Raw genomic sequence first — 26,821 nt, 5'->3', positions numbered from 1 at the left:
CTGTAGGCCTGTACTTCAGATTGGGATTAGTGTCTGCGTGCACTGTATATAACACATACATAACCTGTATGCCTACGTTAAGTAGTAAGGTAATAACTGATACGAATGATGAATTTCGATAGCTATAAATGTATTTATTTGCCATGGCTTACGACGCGATATGATAAGAGACGAACCTTTTCTTATCTTGAGAGGTAGAGAGAGACAGGTCTTCTGTGAGGCGTTACTGGTGTCTTGAGAACCAACCTCTCGAATGCTAGATACGAGTTGGTTTGGACGCCAACTTGAATCACTGACGTCATACGGTTTTTTACGTATCGAATACTTTTTCTTTAATGTCCATCGCGTTGAAGTTCTGTCTCTAATTTTCTTAAATTGAAACAGGTTATTGCTACCTAATTACAGCATGAGGTTTCAGACATTTCTTTCGTCTTTACAAACTGAAATCCTATAAGGAATAAAATAAAACTACAGATTTATTCTGGAATGAATCAGACAAGCAGTTTACCCCTGAACGAACTGCGTAAAGCAGCCAGTTTAACTTTGAACGAATCGAAGAAAAGAGCACGTTCAGGCTATTTCTGAAAGAATCGAACAAAATAGTCAGTTTACCCTGGGTTGAATCAACTAAAAGGAGCCAGTTGTTATAGCATGAATCGCATTAAACAGAACGTTTACCACGGAGAGACTCAAATAAACAGCCAGTTTGCCTTGGAAAGAATTGAGCAGAGCAGACAGTTTACCCTGGAAGGAATGAAATAAAACAGTCATATTACCCAGCAAATAAAACAGCCAGTTTATCCCGAAGGAATTAAAGCACACATCCAGTTTACCGTGGTGTAACACAGATACAATGGTCATTGTAAAAGAACATAATACAATGGCTCATTTGCCCAGGAAGGAATCAAATAAATGATCCAGGTTTCCTATCGTATGAATTAAATAAAATCTAATTTGTAATGAACCGAACAACCAGTTTGCCATGGAGTAAATAAAATAAAACGCACGAATGAATCAAATAAAATTGCCAGTTTACCCCGCAATGCATCAAACAAAAGTACCAGTCGCCCTGATTCCTCGCATTCCAACCGAACGAAAAATCACAAGCAAATAGAACTATCCCACTTGACACGTCAAGAATCAAATAGAACAGCCCCGTTTGCTTTTCAATCACGAGAGAATTAAGAATCATTTAATGTGTCAAGCGGAGCTGTTTACTGTCAGTGAAGTGGAGAGCGGGCCTGTTATCTAGGGCTCCAGGTCTATTGCCTCTTGGCCTCCTGACTACCTCTATTGTTCCTGGGTCCTGCAGTGGCCCCGCCCACTCGTTCACCACTGCTGATAAAGGGCCTCTGCCCAACAGACCGACAAACACACACACACACAGTGAGAGAGAGAGAATTGCTTAAGAGTGGACGAGTGTAAGAAGAGTTTTGTAATTGTTTAAATTCGTTGTTAACATTGTGATAAACTATATCACTGTTCAGAACAGAGATTAAGAATAAAGTACATTCGAGTGAATGAGTGTCAAAGAAAAAAAAGAGAACTTGTCAAAGACAGTAACGTGTAAGAGAGAGAGAGAGAGAGATCTTATTTGTGGACATTATTCTTAGATGAAGTTTCAGTATAAGTTGAACATTGGTTGATTGCGGAGCTAGTGTTTGAAATTACCTTGTTTGTCTGTTTGTAGAAATTAGGAGTTCAGTGGTTTCCAGTAAGGAATCAGAATATTTTTAACTGGGGCGAATGAGATATATATTATGTTAAAGAAATCCACGAAAAGCTCGGGTAATTGCAAAGGCATAAACAAATGGCCTCTTAACAGAAGGTTAATGATCAATTCTTTTTAAGGAGGGTAAGTTAGTTATCTCTTTGGAGCCTAGAAGTTAAGTAGTTCTGAAGACGACCACTTTCATGAGCAACTATTCCTGTAAGTGCGTGTAAGTTAATTCTCGAAGCACAAATAAGGAGACCCTTGAGAGTGCTTGGAATTAACCTTCCCAAAGAAAGTTATCGTTGTTTATCCTTGGGAAACCAACCCCGACGAGAACGCTCAAACCTACGACTTTTCTGCTCTCAGAAAACTGGCGCAGAGAGAGAGAGAGAGATTCTGAATTATTCAGCGCTACATTTCTGCCCATCAAGGCTCAACTTTGATATAATTAATCACAATTTTTTGTAATATTATGTGCATTTGGTATCTTTGTTTTTTAGACGTGTTTTGATGATCAGTGTATAAATATGAAACGCGCACCCGGTTATTACAGGAAATTCTGCCTCGCTCATTTCCCAGTAAGTGTATTTCGTAACCTTTTAAAGTTTTAGGTCAGTGAAGATGGGTTTCATAAATAAATAAACAACCGCAGTAGTAATATTGATGACAATCATGACACAATAAAGAGTGTTCTGACAAATACCCGTCATTCGTGAGGCTGTTGGCACGGATTTTCAACTGTCCTAAACTAGCCGAAGCCTCTCGGAAGCAAGCGTATGTCAAAACCAAGAGACTTGCCTCATAAATAATCGAGGGCTGCAGCATTCTTGGGAAAATTCCAAGTCTTTCATCAGTCAAAGAGACTCATTAACAACAAATCTAACACATTTCACACTACTTAAACTGATAACTGATTAACGCTTTTTTAAAATTTCCAATTAGGCTTTAGCTCGTACCTTTTCCCAATTCTTTTTACACGTTCAACCCATGTGTCAGACCCATTGGTGATAGTGGTAATCACATCTATAAAGTACATCGAATGTACTGATATTCAAATGAGCGATGTGGAGCAGCTGTCGTTTGGGTGACTAATATGTTATTTATTTGATAACTTTTAATCAAGAGCTGTTTTGGCTTTTTGTGCACTGTGTCATTTTCAACACAGGTTTATATTCAAGCTCTTCGCCGTTCTTATTTATGTGGTCGAGTTTGCTTTCGTTTTTCCCCTTTGTTACGTATTGTTGCTTTCGAAAATAGTATTTTTTGAAGGGGCTGATAGTTGTTCCCAAGTGCAGAGTTTGGAGCAAAGGAAACCAAATATTTTTAACAGTACGTCACGGGTATTTCAGTCATTGGTAAGTTGATTAAAACTTCAGAAAAAATAGTCGAGCCAATAATCCTTTCAATATTTCTTCACTGTTTTTCTAAAAGCCATATTCCTTGAGTGATTTATCACCAGCCGTGCGATTAGTCATACGCCTCATGGTTTTGATTTTTTGTATTTATCTGAATTCCATAATTGCACTTTTTTCAAGATGATCAACTTTGATTTTCCATGTAAGATTTACGAGGTAATTAATCTCCCGAAAGTAATTGCTTTTAGAGCTCGTTCAGGTGGCTGTTGTATCCGATATCCCGAATATCTTTCGGAATTATCAGCGGCCGTCATCGTTGAGTTCCAAGAATATCGAGGAAATCTTTTTCTGGATCGCGAAGCTCCGATGCTGAGCTTCTTTCCTTTACTTTGGTTGAAGGATCATTTCCTTCGATTCTGGATAAATTCCAAAATGGTTTTAAGCCTTTAGGAAAATCTCCAGAATCAATTTCGTGTCCAGGTTGCGTTCTCTGTATTGTAACATTTATCTAGATGCGGGAAGCTTTAGGCAAGCTTTATGAGGTGTTAAGTTAGAAAATATATCCAGCTTACATGCAGAAACTTTAAACGACGTTTGGTGATGATCTGCGTCAAAAACATTTGCGTTTGAATGCGGAAGATTTTGATTCACCTTTGGTGAGACATCTCTTCATAAACACAATTTCAAAGACGACGACTGAATGATATAAAGCCTTCTCTCGTCGCAACATCGTTTGAAAGAACATTTGGATGCACACTTGGAGAGACATTCCCCGTTCTATCAAAACTGATATTTTACGCTCGCCTAACCTCTTCAAGGAGTAATGCATTTACTCTTCGTCTAAACAACCGGTTGCTTGCGAGGAACTGTGCATCAAGTACTTCAGGCAACAGATTTTGATTACGTTATCTTTATTCGAGTTTCATGCTTGGTTGGTTTAACGCCGATCGTGTAGCTCCCCTCTCCTCCGATGATTTATTGGGCGAGCTGAAGAGAATATCGAATACTGCTTGAAGTTTTCATTTGCCGGATAAACGGTTAATAATAATAATAATAATAATAATAATAATAATAATAATAATAATAATAATAATAATAATAATGAGACCTTTTTCTCGAGTGTAAATCTTGGTATATAATTAATATTTTCTTAACATTCTTTAGCTTCACAAGGACTACTGACAAAGTTTAAAGATTTCAAGTGTATTTTTAACAATATCCCAAGATTTACACTCAAGAAAAGGGTCTTATTTAATCCCCATATTTAAAAAGTGATTGTTTTTCATGGTCTTCAATAATAATGATAATTTCACCATAAGTAGAGAGAGACAGAGGGAGAGAAGGGAGGATACGATTGGAGCCCCCTTATTTACTTCATTTAAGTAGAAAAACAAATAAACAGATTAATTCATTATTACATTCTCCCCTGCACATAATTATATTTTATTCTATCGCACCGTTTTCAAACCCGTCTGCGAATCCCATTAATAAAAAATGGTATATGCTTGAAAACTGAATGACTTTGGAAGGTCCTCTCAGGAGATTGGAATATCCGAAAAATAAATAATAAAAATCACATTGTTTTATTTCGAATTTCTGTATGTTCTACGATTTTATAGTGGGTAAAGTGGTCGTGCCTGATTCGGTGAAAACAGAATGTTTGTTATAATGTTTTTAAAGTTACTTGGTAATATATTTCGTATTAACTTTGCGTTTCCACGTTGCTCGTGGTTGGTTATATAACATTATGTGAACGTATCAGTTATAGTAGCACTCACTCACACACACACACACGCAGAATGTATCAACTTCAATCTTGTACATATGAATGCGTGTATCATTATTCATATCAGAGAGAGAGAGCGAGAGAGCGTACTTAATCAGAGTTTATCTCTAGAGAGAGAGAGATATTCATTTCAGTCTTGTACATACAAACGCGCGTATTATTATTCATATCAGAGAAAGAGCAGAACATATTTAATCAGAATTCTTCTAGAGAGAGAGAGAGAGAGAGAGCGTACTTAAGAGTTCATTTATGAAGAGAGAGAGGGTATTTATTCAGTTATTTCAAATGCATATTTAGCCAGCATGTAAATTAATATATGTCTTAATATCAAAGAAAGTAACTTTTGTTATTGCCTCAGATATTGGTAAAGAATCTTCTGGTCTTGCTAGTAAACCCAGATCCTCATAAGCTGGTGGGGTCACAAACCTGTTGGTGGCGTGTGATATCCACAGGTGTTCTTTTTAACAGACACCTGCCTCTTGATTAATCTCGGTTTTCGTTTCCTGCGGGATTTCACGGAGATACTGCAATATGCCGGTATCAGTTGCAGGTCTGTGATCACTCTGACAGTTGTGTCGATATTCTTGCGTTATTATTATTGGACGAACAGGCTGTCGAAAGCTTTCGTATGATTTTGTCGTGTTCACAGACGAAATTTTTGTGAAACGATGACAGATTTATCCAGTATCATTTTAACTGATTGGAGGACACTCGTTGGGTAGCGAGGCACAGTTCATTTACATGCTGATTTAGAGAATACTTTTAGCTTGGATGAGATGTTGGAATTATGAATCCGGGACAATTCGTTATCGAACTCATCTTCATGTTATGTAGACAGTTTATCGAAATGTCGATCATGGCGTCGAATCATAATTTGATTTTCGACATGGCCCCAATCACCACCCGAAAATTTAACGGTTAAGGGCTTGCCCCCGTTGCAGATCTTCCTGTCCGTTTTTGTAAAAATTTCGGGATTTTATCGAAGATAAGAAACAGAGAAAAACAGAAATTGACGAAGTAACAAAAGTAGAAATGATAAACCATCAGATACAATGTTGTCTACACAACAAAGGGAACAATACCTGCGTCAGTGGCGATCGTTTTCTTCGTTCTCGAAAAACGATAATGATGCACGAATTCTTTGTCGCTTTCTGCATTGTTGAAGGATTTTCTTCAAGGGAAAAATGATTGCTTGTGATCATTTTGCCCCCTATTAAAATGCACTGCTTTATTTATATGAATGATAAAGATTAGATGATATACTCTGGTTAGAATTTTGATGAAAACTTCTGTTATGCAAAATCGGTAAATCACAGATGATTAGCGATTGGCGAGCATCCATCCTTCTGCACTTTATACAGTAATCTATTTTTCTCTCTCTCTCATATGTGTATATATATATATATATATATATATATATATATATATATATATATATATATATATATATATATATATATTTCTAAACCTTCCCAAGCATCCCAGCCACCAAACGCTTAATCTAAAGCTGGAAAATACAACAGTGCACTCTGGCACTGCCTAACAAGGAATGGCAAAAGGAATACTGGCCCCTTCCTTAATCCATTGATCACACTCTGTTTATCCCTTTCAACTTTCTCTTCTCTAACATGTGACGCTGCGGAACCCTGTGTTTACAGACACGAGGTTGTGAGTAGAGTAAGTCTGGTCAGAGGCAGAATAGAGCCGGCGATGCAGATTAAGAGAAAGGACATCTGGCTTGAACACCTGGATCTTGAGTCACAAATGATGCACCCACATGGGGAAACAAGACCAAACCCATCTACCTGTGGATGACCTCTTAGCCCCTGACCGAAATCATAACAAGGGCCCCACTGAAGGAACAAGAGAGAGAGAGACATAGCTGGACTTGAAGCGAGACACATCTCCTCCTTCCATTCCCGCCTCCTTCAGAGAGCCATGCCCTACCACATGGTCCTGTCTTGTAGGGACCCTTAGTATTCTTACCAGTGAAGCCCTTAACCCTCCTCTGCTGCTCTGCTGCCCTCCCACATGGTCCTATCTTGTAGGGACCTCTTAGTATTCTTACCAGTGAAGCCCTTACCCTCCTCTGCCACAAGGTCTTCCAAAGTCATCTGTTGCAAAGGTTCTTCCAGTCAGCCACACTGTTTTAATTCTCGTACTAAACTTCTTATTTCCATTTCCAAGTGCCAGTATTTCCTTATCAACCTTTTCTTGTTAGGGCAGGGTTACGTAAATGCCTGTTTAAATAATGACATAAAATCGTGTGTTCAAGGCTTCTTTGGCACCCTCTGTGCTCGCCTTGTCCTATGCTCATTTTACTGTGTCCTTACTGGCTTTTAATTTGTAAATATCTCCGTTTACAGAGAGGTTTGTTAGCCATGGAAATCTCTCTTGACACTCCTTATATCGGCATCGTCACACCGACGGATTTACCTTCGAGTTTTCCCAGTTATAATCAACCTCTCAGGCCTTGCCTGCCTGATTAGTCCATTTCATCTTCTGATAGTTCATTTCATGTAAATACACGTAAATTTAAAGTTACCCTAACGTGTTTACTTACAAATACCCTGTGATTAGAGTCCTCAGCTCAGTAAAATTCCCCCTTTTTTCCTTGTGAATCAACAGCAGTCAGATTTTATACAAAAATAGAGGTAAGTAACGAAATCATTCATTTAGAGTCTATAACTGGTTCATGATAAGCGTGATAAGTATTTCCCCAGGATAAATCGTAAAAATATATATAATTTGTATATAAATGTAATTATATATATATATATATATATATATATAAATGTATATATATATAAATGTAAATATATATATAAATGTAAATATATATATATATATATATATATATATATATATATATATATATATATATATATATATATAAATATATAGATACAAACACACACACATATATATATATATATATATATATATATATATATATATATATATATATGTATATATGTATGTATGTCCCCCTCGATGTGGGACCACCTTGGCATGGTGAGGAAGCTCTTGAACCCCAGGAATCTGTTCCCAGGTTTGAGTCCAAGAGTCTCATATATCAGTACATATTTCTTTGGATTAATTTTTGTGGAATTTTCTAAATAGTGGGAACTGTGGTAGGACCATCAACTACCCGATAATGTTTGGACCTGAGAGATATTAGATTGATGGCTCAAGGGCGGAACTATTCTTTAGGGCTGGGCTACGGATTCCAAGATGGGGGGGAGGGTTCTGGTTCTGGAGATAGGACTCTCGGCACTCTATCCGGTTTGCCGATAATAGGATTAGGGTGGGGATGATTGTATTCTAGTAATACTCTCTGTCCTAGCAAGCTGGTTTGGCTTACACTTGGGCCACTCTAATCATGTTGTGCCATCCCCTGTGGGGTAGGGTAGGGGGTGGACATTTAGGAGTCGGTTCTCACTTGTGCCATTGGCGGAAGAATAAACTCCACGAAAGGCCGATGATATCTTTGCAAGGATTTCAGGTTTAATTTTTTTATATACACTTTAATCTTTATGACCAGTAAAAATAATGATTCAAGTACCCCTGGGCCCTTTGATGGTACTGACTTGGCACAGTTGACGACTGCTGAAGTTCCTTGCTGGCTGAGCGGGTGACGACTGATGGTCGCGAGTTCTGAAACCTCTCATTTTGACATCCTTTGTCTAGAAAAAATAAAATCTAAAAAAATCTTGGCGTAAACCTTACACATGGAAAAAATCCCTATGCTCCAGTACAGAGCAAACCGAAAAAAGTAAATATCGTCTTGACCTAACCTTGAATCACTTCGACTTCTTCTTTGGAAGTGGAAGTTGGTCAAGGTGTCTAACCTTAGAAACAGAACGGAAAATTCCAGCCCTGAAGTTAGAAACTTACCTATTAAACATACATTCACCGGCAGAAATGTCATTTAGACAGATAAGAGAAAGGACGTGGATTGTAGAGGCTACAACAAAGAGTCAGTCTGAGAACTTTGTGTCTAGATAATATAAATGTAAAAAAAAAAAAATGACACTATGACACTTCAGAATAGCATTCTCTCTTAAAAGAAAGAAATCCCAGAGTCCAAGATTGTGAGGTATAAAATATACCGAGTAAGAAAAGAAATAAGCAAATGTTGAAAATCGCAAAACTAAAATTTGCGGGTCAGGATCTACCTCAAAAAATGAAAATCTGAGGCCAAAACAGAGAAATGAGACCCTATGTCCCAAAGCCACTACAGTGTCAAAACTGTAGTAAATATGGGCATGCAAAAAAATATTGTCGAAACGAACTTGTATGTGCGTATTGTGGATCTGAAGAACGTGCCACACAGTGGAACTGCAGTGAACCAAAGAGTGTAAACTGTGGGCAGATTCATCATGCAAGATCCAAAGAATGCATGTATTGCATATGCAATACGGAATAGAAAATGCTGCAAGAAAGAACAAGGATGTCAATAAGAGAGGCTAAATTAGAATTGAAAGTGAGAGGGATTCAAGATCCTGCTAAGAAACTTACATAACCTCGATAACAAGTAACAAAACGCATCAAAATAAATCTCAAGAAGAAATTAATGCTTTACAGAAAAAACTAAAAGGGTAAGGAATCAAGAAACAGGTACGAAGGATATGGGTGACATTTTATCAGATTCATTTGAAATGTTAATGCAAACAGGAACGCAAGAAGATACTGCTACAGAAGTAACAGAGGAAAGTCGTGATGGACTAGAAATTTATGATAAAAAGAGACCTTTGGAGAGAACACCAATAAAAACGAAAAAACCAACTATTATTAGAGCAACATCAGTTAAACCAAAGACAAAGGATATAATGAAAGAACAAAACAAAAACAAGCAAAGAATGTACCTTTATCTCCTAAAATAAGAGTAAAACCTACGGATGCAGATATTCAAAACACTGAAGAAGTAGAAGAGAATCATACCAGATAATGATTATGTCAAGGCAGAAGAGATAACTCCATCACCAATAATTGGTACAGGAGCAAATGAAACAAGAAATGTACATGAAGACACATATGGATGTAATGATTGTTTTGTTGAATTGTGCAGTAATAACAAAAATATAACAAAAGATGGTTTAACAAACATTATAAGAAATTTTACGAAATATAGAAAAAAAGAAACCACGTATTTGAGTGCCCATGAAAAAGGTTGAATGTGCATTGAGCACTTAGTATATTATAAAGAAAAACAAATTAGAATGAAATCAGTATAATTAAAAATAAGAAAAAAAACTAAACTGCTATAACATATTTTCAATCTGAATACAAAAAATAAATTATATAGTAAAATATTACTATGAAAAATCAAACTATAAATTGTGGATTTTTATTAGTTATTGTTTTTCACAGAAATGGAATCTATTAGCATATTTTCAATAGTTATGTTATACAGTGGAGATTACACCTAGGAGAAATACAAAGATTACTAAAGGAATACGAACCAATGACATTATGTTTACAACATGTCAACAAAACCATATCAACAATAGGTAATTATACCTTAGCATCTTCATCTAGAGAGGGAGAATGAAATTTAGGTACTGCTATATATGTACATAACAAAGTATGTTATGACAAAGTACCCGTAAACTTTACTGATCTGCAAATATCGAGTATTAGAATACGAATAAAAAACGATAATTATGTAATTTATAATTTATACAACCAACCTAATAAAAATTAAGACACTGACAGACTTAAAGAATCATTTAACAATGCCAAAGAATCTACATTAATAGTAGTGATTTTAATGCTCACAACCCACTATGGGACTGTAATTGTACAAACTCAAATAGAGCAGGAAGTAAAATACGAGAATTCATAGATTCAAACGACATGTGCTGTATAAATGATAACGAATTCAGCACATATTTTTCAAAAACACATGGAACGTTTTCCTCAGTAGACTTAACTCTATGTACAACCAGCATAGTAAACAGAATGGATGGAGTACAGTTGGTGACTTGCATACCAGTGATCATTTTCCAATATTAATTTCATTACAAAATAATCCCATCAAGCATGTCCCTCAATATAACATTTATAAAGCAGATTGGGAACTGGGCTATATGAATTCCATGCTAGGAATATCCCACCATTTGAGTATATACAAGATCATAATGAAACAAATAGATTTCTTGTTTCTTTAAACATGCTGCTGATAAAGAAATACAAAAATCAAAATCTCATCCAACAAAACACAAAGTCCCATGGTGGTCTGAAAAACTAACAGATTTAATCAAAATAAAACACTAAATTGGAGGATGATTAGACAATTTAAATAGAAAGTTCAGTAAAATAAATAAAAGATTATGATATTGGAAGAAAATCTACAAAAACTTACTATATTATTATTAGAAATTGATTAATTAAAACCTCTATATAACAAAATATCTGCAAAATTTAAAGAAATATGTATCAGATCTCTCCATTAATACTCCCATTCAAAAAATATGGGAAAAATTCAGGGAAATAAATGGTACCCATGTTAAACCACCTAGACAGGCTATATCAAAAGATGGGAAAAGAACACTTGATCCGAAAGAAATAAGTAATGTAATAGGAGAAAACTTAGCAAAAGTAAATAGTGATAAAAATTTAGATGAACACTTTCGCAAAAAGAAAAATAGTATAGAATTAATAACAATAAATCTTGAAACAATCGAAGATAATATATTATAATAGAAAATTTAATATGGAAGAGTTGGAATTTGCTCTCTTGAACCACAATAAATCTGCCCTTGGAGGGTACAATATTTGTTTTGAAATGATCTGCCACTTAGCACCTTTGCCAAAGTCATACTTATTAGAGTTTCACAATCACTAATGGCTTCGAAATTTATTTCCTGATGAATGGCATAAAGCTATAATTCCTATCCCCAAACCTGGACAGGATCCCAGTAATGTAAACAGTTACAGACCAATTTCTTTAACAAGTTATTTATGCGAATTACTAGAGAAAATGGCAAATGTTCGACTAACATAGCACATTCTAGAAAATAAATTTTATTTTGACTCCCACTCAATTCAGGTCACAATGAAAGCAGTATCGAGATACACAGTGCAATAGCCCAGTTATATCTGCACCTCTGTCAGAGCGAGACGCGCAATTAATAGAAAAAATGTTCAGCACCGATAAAATCCCCATATTTTGCCAAGAAGAAAATGGGATCGTGGCCCGAGTTGGTCACGCTCTATCGACAGAATCTAACCTTCTGACGGCATCTGGCATGTCTTCCGGGCACCCGCATTTTTATATCCAAGAGTGTTAGGTGTTAGCCGGACAAGGAGTTTAGTGGGTGGGAGGGGTGAGGGGGGAGTGAGGATTATCGCAGGCGAGGGAGAGGGGGGGGGGACGGAGGAAGTTGGGGATGCACAGCGGAGGAGCATCATTGCACGGATTCATAATCATTAAATAATGAAATTCAAAATATTAAATTATATGCAGCTTTAAGAGATTTACAGTGCTCTGAGTTCTCAATAACAATATAATTTTACAAATACAATGCCGTCACAAAAACAGTGGTCGTCGAGGTCCGAAAAAATACTGCGTAAACACAAAATTTAATGTTAAAAGTACCTTTCATAAGCACTTTCATATGAATGTAAAATTTTAATAGCTCTCTCTCTCTCTCTCTCTCTCTCTCTCTCTCTCTCTCTCTCTCTCTCTCTCTCTCTCTCTCTCTCTCTGTAACAATAAAAGTATATTGTGACTTTCATATTCAAACTGAATAAAATCCAAACGTTTTGCTCATTATACTGAGTTGTACATGAACATCGTTTTTATTGTACATATATTCTCATAAAACAAGTTTTGATGCCATTAGTTTGCAAAGCAAGCTTCAGTTATAGTCTCCCTATGCAAAAAAAAACATTTTAAAAAAAATGCACCGGAAAGCATCATAAACGCATGAAAATAAATCATCAGCTAGGAATAAGCTACTTTTGATACTAAACCTACTCACCTATGCGAGGTATGAAATCGGGAGGATAAAAGGAAGAAGATTGAAGCGCACGAGAAATAGCATATACGAAATCGGTAAGAAGAAGAAGAAGAGGAAGAAGATGTAGAAGAAGGAGAAGAAGAGGAGGAAGAAGAAGAAGAAGAAGAAGAAGAAAGAAGAAGACGATAAAAAGCCGGGATAGATTCGGGACGACTAATCCCCTGGCGCCAAACCGTCAGCCGAGGAGACGAAGCGCCGTTTATTTATGAGTCTTGTGGAATTTATTTGCTTAGGGGCGTCCAAACATCCCGTTGTTCTTTTAAGAACAGAATTTATTTAGATTCGAGACCCCTCGAGCGATCGCATCCACACCACGATGATTATTTTAATGTCCCCCAAGTTGGAAACATTTCGCTCGGTATCTGAAGTATACCGCTCCGAGCGCGGGTCAGTGGACACCTCTGTGCGCGTTCTTATCATCATAACCATCATTATTATTATCCCCAGAACTGTTCATTAAAGTCAGAATATGTTTTCGGGGGATGTGTGTTTGCACCCGGGTTTATTGTTGCTATGCAAATTTGTTGGCAAATTATGTTCCCTGGTGGTATCATTATGTCTCAAGGTACGCGCGCTCTTCGTGATGATTTTTGTTTGCGATTTTGTGATCGCGGTTCACCAGCAAAGAAGAATCTGATACGTAGTGGTGAATATGCATATGTTTGCATATATATATATATATATATATATATATATATATATATATATAATATAATATAATATATATATATATAATATATATATATATATATATATATATATATATATATATATATATATATATATATATATATATATATATATATATATATATATATATATATATATATAATAATATATACTATATATATAATGAATATGACTACATATGCTGCATATACTATATTTATAGTTAAGCAAACATTCACATAAGCTGCACTGAATATATCAGAACGTTAGGAAGTTCTTAATAGTTTCACTTGTACACTTTTTTCCTCCTAGATGGGGTAGTTTTGGGAGTTGTAGGCTATCTTATTCATTTTGGAATGCAGTTGCGAGTTAAATGCCCATCTTCACCCCTGGACGTAACCCAATGTAAATGGCTGTCGGGTACATACATCTCCGCATTTTTCAACGTGTGGCAGTGGCTTTTAGACAAATGATCTCATATCGTATATTCCTCGGTAGGGAATCAAACTTTGCTCCTCTCGTTGACGAGGTAGGCGTCCTAACCACAACGTTAGTCACGCTATGTTACGCCAGATCACTGAAGGCATTAAATAAGGTTCTACATCTCGTCGCTTCGACTCACATTACTGAACTTGAAAATATATGGCTGACAAATTTGCTCTTATATATTCCCACGCAAAAGTCATGAAAGTTACGACCCTTACTGTGGACGATCTTCCATATTATTTAAAGGTAATTACATGTTAAACTGACAATCTGTAACCATTTTATTCTTGAGAAGGGAATTTTTCAAGATTTTTGCATATTCCTATTTAAAATTTTTAGACCCCATGGTGGCTCTTTCTTGACCCAGGGGCAATGGCTTAAACTTCCTTGATATAAGGAGGCTTTGGTGTAAGTTTTGCCATTTCTGTCCCTGTAATTCTAAAGATGGTTTTTAAAATAAAATTCTATTTTCATTATACTCAAATAATCACTCTTATTGAAGGGGGTTGTGACTCCAGTTAGAACGAACATGAATTCCCTTTATCCAAGGATGCTTTCTGCGAAGTTTGCTTAGAATTGATAAAGCAGTTCTGGAGAAGTAGTCGAAAATGTGAAAGTTTATATTAGTTAGAATTACATGCTTTGACAAACCTCGATCAGAAAGCTCACCCGCTTTCGACCCAGGCTAGCTAACTCTCACTCAGCCAGAAAACTGCTGTTGTTAAATCTCATCCATGAAAGAAAGATGAAAATAAATATAAAAAAACAGTTTCCATGAGTTAGCAATGTTCGGACTTACAGTTCCAGCCCTTTCTAAGAGATTTGTGCTGAACTTCGGATTAAAGTAATATCAGAGTCCCAGAAGTCCTAGCCAGAGATTACTGATACGATCCCGTTTTAAGGAATTTAAAAACATGCTAGAACTTTTGACCAAACATTTCAAGTTGTGAATAGATTGTTTGAGACCAGACTTTAAAAAAATATTAAAGCCTGGTATAATTCAAGAATTTATTTCAAGGCAGTACATTGGCCACTTACAGGTTCACTATCTCCATGGACTGGATAGACCTAAACACCTTCCTAATCCTACAGTTTTCCGTTAGAATATATATTAACATTAGAGAGACTGGTTTGGTGTAAAAGTGGGCCACAGGCGAGGGTGTGCTGTCTGAGTGACTATTTTAATATCACATCGATGGAGTGAAGTTAGAGGTCAGAAAAATGATGGTAGCTTCAGTTTCAGGATATGAGTCAGGAATGGAGTGTGAGGCGGTTGAAGTTTGTAGATGACACAGTGCTGATTAGGGATAGTGGCGACGAACTGCAGAAACCAGTGAGTCTGAAAGCATTTGTTAAAAGAAAAAGTTGAAAGTAAATATGAGCAAGAGAAAGGCTTTGAAAGTTAAGTGAAAAACAGGAAGATGGAGCCATGAATGATGATGAATGATAAAATGAAAGGAAATGAATAAAGCCAAAAAGGAAGGAAGACTGCCCAGGCAACTCTTCCTAAAAGAGAAGTGTAATGCTTGATGAATTGAAGTGTGATGTGTTAGAGGAAAGGAGGAGGAAGACCTGAAAGTACAGTTTTTAAAAAAAAATGAACCCTTTAGTAAGTTATTATAACATTAACGTATATTGACAGGCGAAATGCGCGTGATTTATGTAACCGTCTAGAGGGAAAAAAGAAGGGTGGTTGACAAGTAATGGCAGTTTTGATATTTTTATTTTATAAAATAAAAATAGTAACAATTTCATTATCCTAACTGAAGACATTATTAAATAAAAAGAATGAAACTTTCTAACGGATATACTGTATAAAATCACAACTGTAAATTATGAGAATACGGTTAATCAACAAACTGATAAACAAATGAAAATGCCAGCACTTGAGAAATGACGAAAAAAAAAGTTGACAAAGACGATGGCGTCGTTCAGTCTAAATTCGAGACAACGGCGGAGCCAGACTTAATAATATCATTGTTCTTGTGAGAGATTCGTGTTGGGTTCCCAGGCTGTGTCGAGGAATAAATAATCTTCAATAGAGGCGGTGCTCAAGTGGGCTTTCTTTTGTGTATGTGTGTGTTGTCAGTGTGGTAACGGACTTATAATTATGTAGGTGTTGTTCAGGTAGTTTTAGTTTATATTCACAACGGTCGTGCTGTTGTGCTTATTCGAATTGTGTGTGTGTATATATATAATATATATATATATATATATATATATATATATATATATATATATATATATATATATATATATATATATATATATTGAAGAAAGCCGCTTACTTTCTACTTAGGAACTTGGTAATTTGTGTCTTCTGCAGCCTAAGTTTTTCGATGGCAAAGCTGCGCGGCCTGGACGGTAGGCCTACTGTGATTCCATCCAGTTTTAATCTCGTATTAAGGGAGGATTATCAATGGCTTCACATAACACGTGAGGGAGTGTTCCTCCGGCCTTCGTAGGCCTACTTTTTGATTCAACTTTCAACTTCGACTTGAGACTAAGACTGACTATGGGATAGTTGCTAATAGTCATTGGAGACTAATCTATTGCTATTTTCCAGTTTCGTTTATCTCTTGTCCAGATTTTGGTAATCTTTTAAGAGAAACGTGTTGTACAATTTAATAAGCTTTTTTTTTTATCTGTTCGAGAAGTGTGCACACATTGGATAATGATAGTGACAGTATAGTAAGAGAAAACCGAAGCTTTGGATTATAAAACTCTTCCAAAGGTCTACGGTAGGTCTAAATTTTAATGATAATGACACTGACTATAACAACAGTCCTAATAATAATGAATATAGTTATTTTTTATACGTTCTGCAAAGGGGAGGTTTGTTATGTGAAGATCAAAGGAATGTCTGAAATAGGCCTATGGCAGCGTAAGGCTTTAATGCTGCTATAATTCTATATATATATATATATATATATATATATATATATATATATACATATATACACACATATTTATATAAACCTGCATATTTATATAAACCTGTTAAAATTTAAAATTTTTACCTATTTATATATATATGTATATACTAGCTGACAAACCTGGAAAACTGAATGACAACCTATAAATCTCTCTCTCTCTCTCTCTCTCTCTCTCTCTCTCTCTCTCTCTCTCTCTCTCTAACACCTGCTCTACTCTCTCTCTCTCTCTCACTTCCTCTCCCACTCACTCTCTCTCCAACTCTCCCTGACTCTTTCTCTCTTCTCCTCTCCTCTTCTCTCTCTCTCTCCTCTCTCTCCTCTCTCTCTCTCTCTCTCTCTCTCTCTCTCTCCCTCCTGTTAAGATAGTTGCTTCAGTTACATTGCCTAGCATTGTTGACATTTTAAATTTCACCCCTTCTCGCCCCCATTCCTATTAGGGCTGAACTTGGACTTGAAGGGCATCGGGAGTGTCGCTATTCATCTCGGCGACCTCGAAAACTATGGATTAGACACAAACATCTGTCATTTTAGTAATTTTATTTTTCACCCCTTTTCACCCCCTTCCTATCGGGCTAAACTTGGACTTACAGGGCATCGGGAGTGCCACCATTCATCTCAGTAACCTCAAAAACTATTGATTAGACACTAATATCTGTCGTTTTTGGTTATTTTTGCATGTCACCCCTTCCCACCTCCACCCCTTTCTCAACCCCCATTCCTATCGGGGCTGAACTTGGACTTAAAGGGTATCGGGAGTGTCACTGTTCATCTCAGCGACCTCAAAAACTATGGATTAGACACTAATATCTGTCTGTATTGTATACAAAGTACATTGTTTGGATTGTGATTTATTTTATTTAGGTCAGACTAGTGAACAATTAAATACCAGATTAAAACAACACAAATATTCAGCAAGGACAGGCCAGACTAATAATGATCTATTTTTGCATCTAAGTGAAAAGTTCCACAGAATAAATTGGACGGAAAGCAATGTAATGTTACGAAGCAATTAAACCATTTCCAGGAACTTGATGGAATCTGTTATGATTCAGTTGACCTGGGAGAAGAACCTAAATTTAAGCCAAGGATGATTTTCTTTTGGAAGATAGAATAAAGAGAATTACCAATTGACCTGGGAGAAGAACCTAAATTTAAGCCAAGGATGATTTTCTTTTGGAATATAGAATAAAGAGGATTACCAATAGGTAGATTTCGATGTTAATCCGTTGACTGTTCTGTGACCTCCCAACCTTTCTGTATTCCCTTAGGACTTATACCCACTGTGTATGTATGCCCTTGTGTCTGCATATATGTAGTTGCTGTGACCGTGTCTTGGTAATAAGGCGAAAGTACTTAGCATCTCAATTGTTCCACTTTTCCTTTGTGGCTGCAACTTTGTTCACACACATACACACTTATATATATATAACATATTATAACTCTGAGAAATGGAAAATCTTGTGTAAATACAATTTTGAATAACTGGGTAGAAACAGGATTTTCAGATCTTAGATTCTTTTGGAGACGAATTATGATTTAATACCCTGCTTAAGGAGGTATTCGGAAATCTTTCAGGATTCTTTTTGCACGTCTCGCAATGCAGTTAAAGTTGTAATGCTGCGGAACCATATTTACTAAACCAACTATGAAAGAAATAGTCAGATGAACAGGCTTTGATAGCTGAGAAGGCAATATCTTATCCTAGTGTCATTGTATTTTGCGCGTTTTTGTTTTTATGGTGACTAGAACAATGGTTGTCTATTTTAACCTGCTTTTCTTGTACTTTTGGTGTTGTCCCTTGTGGTATTAATGTTTCTAGAAGTCTAGATATTGATGATCGGTGTCTGAGAGATTTGGAGCTTGAAGAAAAGATTGCTTTAAGAAAAATTATAACAGAACGGATAGACTGGTATAAGATATGAGTGTCAGTGACACGGGTGCACGTATTGTGTTGATGGGTAATAATGAAAGAAGCCGTAAAGTGTGATTGTAAGCCAAAACGGATGAAAGTTATAGCATGTTATAACGTTGAGAGGTGAATGATCATATAGGTGGAGCAAGGAGGGTAGAAACTAATAGGGTTAATGCAAATTATTTTGAAGATGAGTCATGTATTCACACAGTATCTTTATTCGAGCATAAAAGCAAATGCTTGAATGTAAAAAAGGGATTCTTAAACTGTTTCTGCTACGTGGTCATTATGTGGAGTATATGAGGAGTCAGAAGAAATTAAGCGCCGCATGTGTGGAGTTAGGAGAGTTAAAACGTTGAGAAGTTCCTCGTTGGACTAGTCGGTAGAGTTATCGGCTAGCACTCTGCTAGGCCCGAGTTCGAGTCTCCGGCCGGCCAGTGAAGAATTAGAGGAATTTATTTCTGGTGATAGAAATTCATTTCTCGCTATAATGTAGTTCGGATTCCAAAATAAACTGTAGGTCCCGTTGCTAGGTAACCAATTGGTTCTTAGCCACGTAAAATGAGTCTATAATCCTTCGGGCCAGCCCTAGGAGAGCTGTTAATCAGCTCAGTGGTCTGGTTAAACTAAGGTATACTTAACTTCTGTCCTATAGTCAAAATCGTACTGTGCTCGAATCTTTTCATTTACAATTCCCCTTCATAATCATCTCTGTTTACGTCAAGTCAACGTTCTTTGTAATCTGGTCTGCAGTTAAGGTACCTTTAGTGATTTACCTGAGCTAAAAAGGATATTACAATGGTGTCTGGGATTCATGACGCCACTGATGTATGTTTGCGCATCGTTGCCTCGTAATAATGCAGATGAAAAGAATAAGGTCACTAACCGATTACAAATTAACTATTCTTGTCATTGGTGTAGTTGCTGATGCTTACTTAATTGTATTCTTTACTTTCGCCACTGAACCTGTATTTTTTGAGGCGACGAAGTGAAAATAATAAACTCCATGATTAATCATTCCGTTTCGTAAGCATTGGCTGAGTGATGGTTGGGAGGACCAGACTGTACATCATCACACCACGTTGCTCCTGGGGGAAGGGTGGTGGTATGGAAGTGGGGGAGAGACGAGGGGTTATTCCGTTTGGGGGTTACGAGATGGAGGTTGGGGGGAACTTGAAATGTAGAGGCAGCGCGGGATATATGACACCGTCACTTCGCACCCCCACCATCGCAGCCACGGAGGCTTCTCTCTCTCTCTCTCTCTCTCTCTCTCTCTTCTCTCTCTATAATTCGCATCTTACATAACCCCCAAAAATACCTAATCACCTAGCTGGCAAACAGATCATTATAATAATCATCGTGACAGCAACAACATAATGAAGAAGGATATAATGATGGAATGACTGAGTAGTTTGTGTGGCCTTACGGTGACTATGGTCATCGACGTGTCATAATGATTTTGGTAACTACGGTAATGACGAGGGCGACGCTGAATGACGAGCAAAGAGATTAACAAGAAGCATTCCATCACGGTATAAAATGATTGCATATCCGAAGGTGATAGGGGCCAAAACATCAACTCATTTACTCATTTCAGAGACGAATTCTAATGATCGAATCTCTCGTTTGCAATAGCCAGCTCACATGCACGATAGGCTGTCCAGCTCTTCACGCCGTGTGATTCCATACAGATTAACTTTTAAAAGATTCGTTAGGTTACCTGGCGGCGTGGCCGTAGTTGTATTAACATCGTCAGCCACGTATGAGAAGTTCATTTTGATAAGTTTTTTTTTTATATAAGTTGAACGCGGCTATCCCGTGTCTTTAAGGTACAAATAGCTAGTTACCTTGTTTAAGGTGGTCCACGTCGATGTAAGAAATGTACAGTATGTTAACTCATCTCTCTCTCTCTCTCTCTCTCTCTCTCTCTCTCTCTCTCCACCGTAGGGGGTTAGTGCCATCAGTTCATCTCTTACGGTGTACTGTAGGCATTACTTAAGGTTCTTTGCAGCGTCCCTTCGGCCCCTTGCTGCAACTCCTGTCATTCCTTTTACTGTACTCTGCTCATATCCTCTTTCTTCCATCTTACTTTCCACCTTCTTCTAACAATTGTTTCATAGAGTAACTGCAAGGCTTTCCTCGTTTTACACCTTTCAAACCATCTTTACTCTCAGTGTTCCTTTCAGCGCCGAATGACCTCAGGTCCCAGCGCTTGGTATCAGGCCTAAATCTCTCAATCTCTCTCTCTCTCTCTCACACACACACACACACACACACACACACACACACACATACAGATTTGCATCTTTATTAAACTGTAGCAAGAAAGATGGACCTCATTTCCGAAGCTAAGAAGCAAAATCACAACGCCCGTGACATACGAATCTTGAGCATAACAGACATTACTTACAAATAATTAAGGTCTAAAATAATATGGTGGCAAATCAACAGGGCTGTAGTTTCCCTTGTTAGTATAACAGTTGCATTCAAGCGAACTGAGAAAAAGCATAATAATAACAAACTGTAATACTGTAATGATCTTTCGAAATAGCCTCAACGAAATGACTTGTAATTCCAGCGATGTGAACTCGTTTTTGCATTCCGTATAAGTAAATTTAAATATTACTATGATAAATTTAGTTATTACTGTGATAAATACAACATTATAAGGAAGTCTGTTTATCGCTTTTTTACAGATGTCTCCGTTCTGCAGATAGGGATATAACAAATTGTACGATAAGTATTAAAATATTTCATCTAAAACGAGACGGTTGGCTTACGGTTATTGGAACCCAAACCTTCCTTTTTTTTCACCATTTCACGTAGAGATGAAGTTAAAAGGTGTATATCATTTTAATTTCATCTTAGTTCCTTGTCCGCAAGGACTTGATCGGAAACTGGAAGGTAGTTACTTCCTTGTGTTCTAAATTAGAAGATAGTTGATAGGTTTAGAGATATTCAGATCTGACTTGATTCCCTTTGTTCAAAATTGCAAGATAGTTGACACGTCTGTAGAGAAAACCACTTGACTTGATTCAGTCCATTATAAAATGGAAGATAGTTAAAAAGTCTGTAGTGGAAGAGAGAAAAATAATAATAGACTGTTGTTTTTCATTCAAAATTGCTAAGGAGCTGACCGTAAACAGTACTCTTGGCTTGACTGCAACACAGGATTTGATCCTTCATAATGACGTCAGCTTCATCTCTATAAGTGAAAGTGTAGATCTATTATCCCCCATCCCTTTATTAGCAGCATGTATCATCACGGAGTTATACATCCATGAAGTCCGAGACGTCGATTTAATTATCATTCATAATGAAACTCAATCCGTCATAGCTCTCGAAATGTTTTTAAAACAATCCCAGCCTCGTCTCTGAATCCCTGTCCCTTCTTCAAAGGCAAAGCCATAAAAAATTTTGTTCTGTGTCTGCACTGAACACTCTAGATCCCAGCCGTCACGTTTTGTTTTTTGACAGGATTTTATCAAATTATCAAATGGAAACAGTGGTTTACAACTCTTCTGATTTTGGCTCTCAAACTTTTGGTTTCTGCTTGTATTCTAAGACTTTTGCATTCTCAGGTTGGGGATTGGTTTAGATTAAGCAGGCTTATGCCAGCACGGGTCCTTGTCTAAAGGGTACCCGTAAATGTGGAAAGGTACTGAAAATTTTAAGAAGCCGGGTGTGGACTGAGGGACTGGCCAAGCAACCGAGATCGTGTGCTTCCAGTCTCAGACTCCACGAAGATTTGACACCTCACCGGATATTCATTTACGATTTAAACAAAATTAAAAAGAAATGGGTGAATAAACTTTGCTGTGGTGACTTACGAAACTTGTATCATACAGGGACAGTGAAGTGTATTCCTGTTTGTTAAGAAGACGCCCGTAGTCAAGTGAAGGATATCTTTTGAGAAGACATGTGAGAAACGTCAGTGTTCACTTCAAGCTTATAATCAAGACTTCTTTCTTGTGAAGACGGTTTCCACATTGGAAAAATAACGTGTGTTGTTTACAAATAGTTGACTGTCGAGGACTAATTGAGTAATCACACCCTTGCGGTTTATAAACCTGTTATTTAGTACCGTTAAGTCGTTTATTGATTGAAGTCAGCCACGTTGCCCACACGCCCGCCAAGTAATGAAGAAATTACGACGTCTTATGTTGGACGGTCGTGTCCTTTGCCTGGAAGTTGGTCATTTTCACTGGAAAGTCTTTTGGGGGATTGAGAGAGAGAGAGAGAGAGAGAGAGAGAGAGAGAGAGAAGCATCTCGACTACTAACTGTGGCATTCAACTCCTCTTAAAACTTATTGCCTACTTTGGAGTTTTTTCCCACATTTACATTTGATGTAGAGAAAATCACAGATATTTTGTTGGATATCTCAAAAATAAAATTGTTTCTGAGAGTGCATGGCATTTTAGCTCAAATTACACTCATCGTCAAAACTACAAGGAGTAGTTTTGATATTCTCTGGATATAAATAAAAAAAGAAGCCAAATTAATGCCAAATATGGAGGTATGGTTTTGAGTTCTAACAGATCAAAATTGCCATTCAAGAATATAAAAAAGACCTCAGAATGTCAAAACTGCCATATGGGAAAATAAAAGGATAGTCTCCTCAGTATTGAAACCTCGTTACTTTGATTGATCTCACTAATTCGTATCTGCTTAATTGTCCTTGCTGCCATTTCTAGCCATTGCTGTCCGTGAGAGGAACCTTAAGAATATTACCATTCAACTCGGAAGAAAGTTAGGGTCATTATGGGTTATTCCGAGAGAGAGAGAGAGAGAGAGAGAGAGAGAGAGAGAGAGAGAGAGAAACTCTGATGAACTTCTTTCTTTTAGTTTTAATGAAAGGAAATTACTGAAAGAAAAATTTACTGAAATGTTCCTGCATTCGAGAAGGACAGTCCTATTCTGAACCATCATTTCTTACCGGTAAGAAGGACGTTTTCCCCTTTGGGTGCAGTCCTCAGGAATTTTCAGGCCTGCTGGATGTTGCAAATTGACTTTTTTTTTTTTTTTTTTTTTACGTGAAACTCTTTTCGTCTCGGTTTATAATTCTGGTCTCTGCCACTTCTTCGGTAAACCTTTTTGAGATTTGCTCATATTTTTACTGCCTGGTCGTGAGTTCATGTTTACACTGGGTTTTGCTTCGTTGATGCCCTGCATGAGCTCTCAGTTACCGTCTCGTTACCTGGAGTCCTCTTCGGCAAATTTTGGTTTTTAAGAAGAATCTAGCATGCACAAACCATGTATGGTCTTGGTTGCCTGAATCGAAGCAATTTTGTTTATCGTTGTTCAGGTTAATATTGGGCCAGTATGCTGGAGATAGTTTTCTTAACTCTGAGAGTTAAAATTTGTATATCGTTGACCAAAAAGGGTTGGCTGGCTCTTTCATTTGGACATTATTGCAATTCGTTTTAATCTTTATTTTTTAAATGATAGCTTTTATTTCCCCGAGTGAATTTTATCAGCAACACTATTATAAAAGCAAAGGCAATTCAACTTGAAGCTTAAAAATGTCTTAATTAGCATCTACTGTTGAGTTTATGATCATTATATAGCGCGAGCATTTAATGGACTTTGCTCTTAAAATCGTTTGTTTTTAATAAGTTAGTCATGACATATTTTTTTTTTTAATATTCGGATGAATTAAGGTCTGGAAAAGGAACAAGGCTCGAAGTCTTGATATTCAAAATATATTTACCGTGAAAAATGGGAGTAGTTTGATCCTTGAGCTTTTATTTTGTCATGAAATATTTAAAATTCATTAAAGAACAATCACCTTCAAGTTCTAAATTAATTTACTGCTTTTCTGCTGACTTTACCTCTCCATTTTTCATCCCCATTTTTTCTTTATTTTTGCAGACGTTTCTTCATTTTTCTTTTCTTTTTTCAGTGGCTTTAGAACCTAAAAAGGAAAATTAGGAGAAGAAATCTACATATATTGGCCAATGAGTTGTCACTGAAACGGTCTTAGATACGACAAACTGGTCTAGCTTTGGGCATCGGCTGATATTCCTGTGTATGGAGCATTTTGTCGTCGTATAATAGAGCAATTTTTTTTTTATTGGGGAGGACAAAATGTTTTCACATCAACATAATCAACCAAGGCTCAGTTCCAAATTTACCTTCCCAAGTCACTCCATCGCAATCCTATATAAGGTACTTGTTAGTTTTCTGTAAAGAAAACTACTCAGAATCTTCCGATGATTGTCCGTCACTCAATTTTTTTCTGTCCTTACGCACCATCAGATCTTAAAAATAAATGGTATGACCATCATCCACCCTCCAATCATCAAAAATGAAATTTCATCCCCGAGCCTCAGTTGTTTTTATTTTATTTGAGGTTTAAAATTACAATGATCGTGCATCTGGCACCGCTACCGGTTAACAACACAGGCCACCAGTGGACCGTTCTGAAATTTGTCGGGCTGCATCGCTGAAGTTGAATCATGTCCGTAGTGTCCTCTGAAAACTCGATTGCGCCGAAGAAACTTTTTTTATCATTTTTTAATTTTTGTAAATCAGATTCTAAAATTTGCCCGAATCGAACCTGAAAGGCTCTCGCGAATTTTGAAACCACCCGGACGGTGACTGAGAACCATCACCAAATTCTTTTCCATAAAAACACAGAACAAGGAGTTTGGACACCTTTTAAGGACTTAGACTATTTTCAGTCATTTTTTTCCATTACCCATTTTCCCTCCGTCGTTATTTTTATCAGACGTTTTTCAGTTTATTTATCCTTGTGGCGTTTCGAATAATAATAACACCGATTGCATGTAGCAGTGGATATATAGTACGTTTCATTTTGCATATTTATTTTTCTGTAAGTTGTTCTTCCTGTAAATTTAGTTTGCTTTTCAAGGGCACAAACTAATCTTGGATTAAGGCTTACTGTGGATTAATGTCGTCAGCTGAGAAATTAATTAAATTTTTGCTTTTAATTTCACGCAGTTATAGTTATAATTATTATTGTTGTAGAATGAATTTGACTTATCGATGCATCAGAATAATTCTCTAACCAGTTCTATTATTTTAGTTATTAATTATGTCAACTGGTTTATATGTTGATAAAATAGGTTTTGCCTTTTTCTCTGTTATCATAAATTATTTTTATCATAACTGGATGATTGTGATATTGCTCAAGTTTTGAAACTGTCTGGCGATAAATCTTAAAATATATGAATAATTAACAGCTCTATCTTAATCACTGGTATAATCACTATCTTTGCTACACTAACAGTGTCATTGTTATTGATATCATTATCATCTTTGTTTTTTTATCAGTAACGGTAAGATTAAAGATAGTACATAATGATGTTGATAAGAGCACCGCTTTATAAAAATTAATATTTTTGTCTATCATTTTTTATCGTTATCTATAACATTATTACTATTGATATAGGTAAAATTATATTTATTGCTACAGCAGTATTTCTGGAAATGCATTAATATTGTTTGTATGATAATAAGAAACTATTTGGCGCAATTATCACTATCATTTTATTTTACATAATCTTCCACAATAACTGGAAAAATGAAAACCACAATCATGTCCTGTAAGAAGCCGGCATCAACGGCCAAACTTTTGGTCATTTATTACGAAGGCGGGAGCTGAGCAAACCTCAAAAACTTCCAGATGTGTAATTTTCACCCTGGACATTTTCACGACAATAGAATCATTCGATTTTGGCTTAAATTTGTCCATTGATTATCTGAGCGCCGATCCACCCTCGTCGTTCTCTCGCAAGGGAGAGGAGAGAAAGAAAACACGGGAATTCTTCGTCCGAACTCGAGACCTTTCCCTTGATGGAAGCCTTTGAATTTTCCCCACCAGTCCGATCGCAGGATTACCTTTTTAACACCTGAAATCCCCGACGCCTCGGCCCTACGCTCCTCTTTCCCTGTCCCCTGCCCCTGAGGCTT

The 26,821-nt window shown here is 36.7% G+C and overlaps 1 protein-coding gene across 2 annotated transcripts in view; it reads left to right on the top strand.

Moving 5' to 3' along the window:
- Positions 1 to 26,821, top strand: part of LOC136847658 (glutamate receptor ionotropic, delta-2-like) — a 222,064-nt gene that overhangs the window by 61,746 nt on the left and 133,497 nt on the right. The window contains exon 1 of one of the 2 annotated variants that reach the window (XM_067119460.1): positions 6,595 to 6,980. The exons of the other annotated variant lie outside the window; for it this stretch is intronic. The gene's annotated coding sequence lies outside the window, so the exon portion shown is untranslated. Of the gene's footprint in view, positions 1 to 6,594; positions 6,981 to 26,821 lie in introns of those variants that run through there. 2 annotated transcript variants of the gene reach the window in all.

Source organism: Macrobrachium rosenbergii, chromosome 17, assembly GCF_040412425.1.
Source record: "Macrobrachium rosenbergii isolate ZJJX-2024 chromosome 17, ASM4041242v1, whole genome shotgun sequence".
NCBI lineage: Eukaryota > Metazoa > Arthropoda > Malacostraca > Decapoda > Palaemonidae > Macrobrachium > Macrobrachium rosenbergii.
The sequence above is the reverse complement of the archived record's forward strand: the minus strand, read 5'-3'. Positions and strand labels throughout refer to the sequence as shown.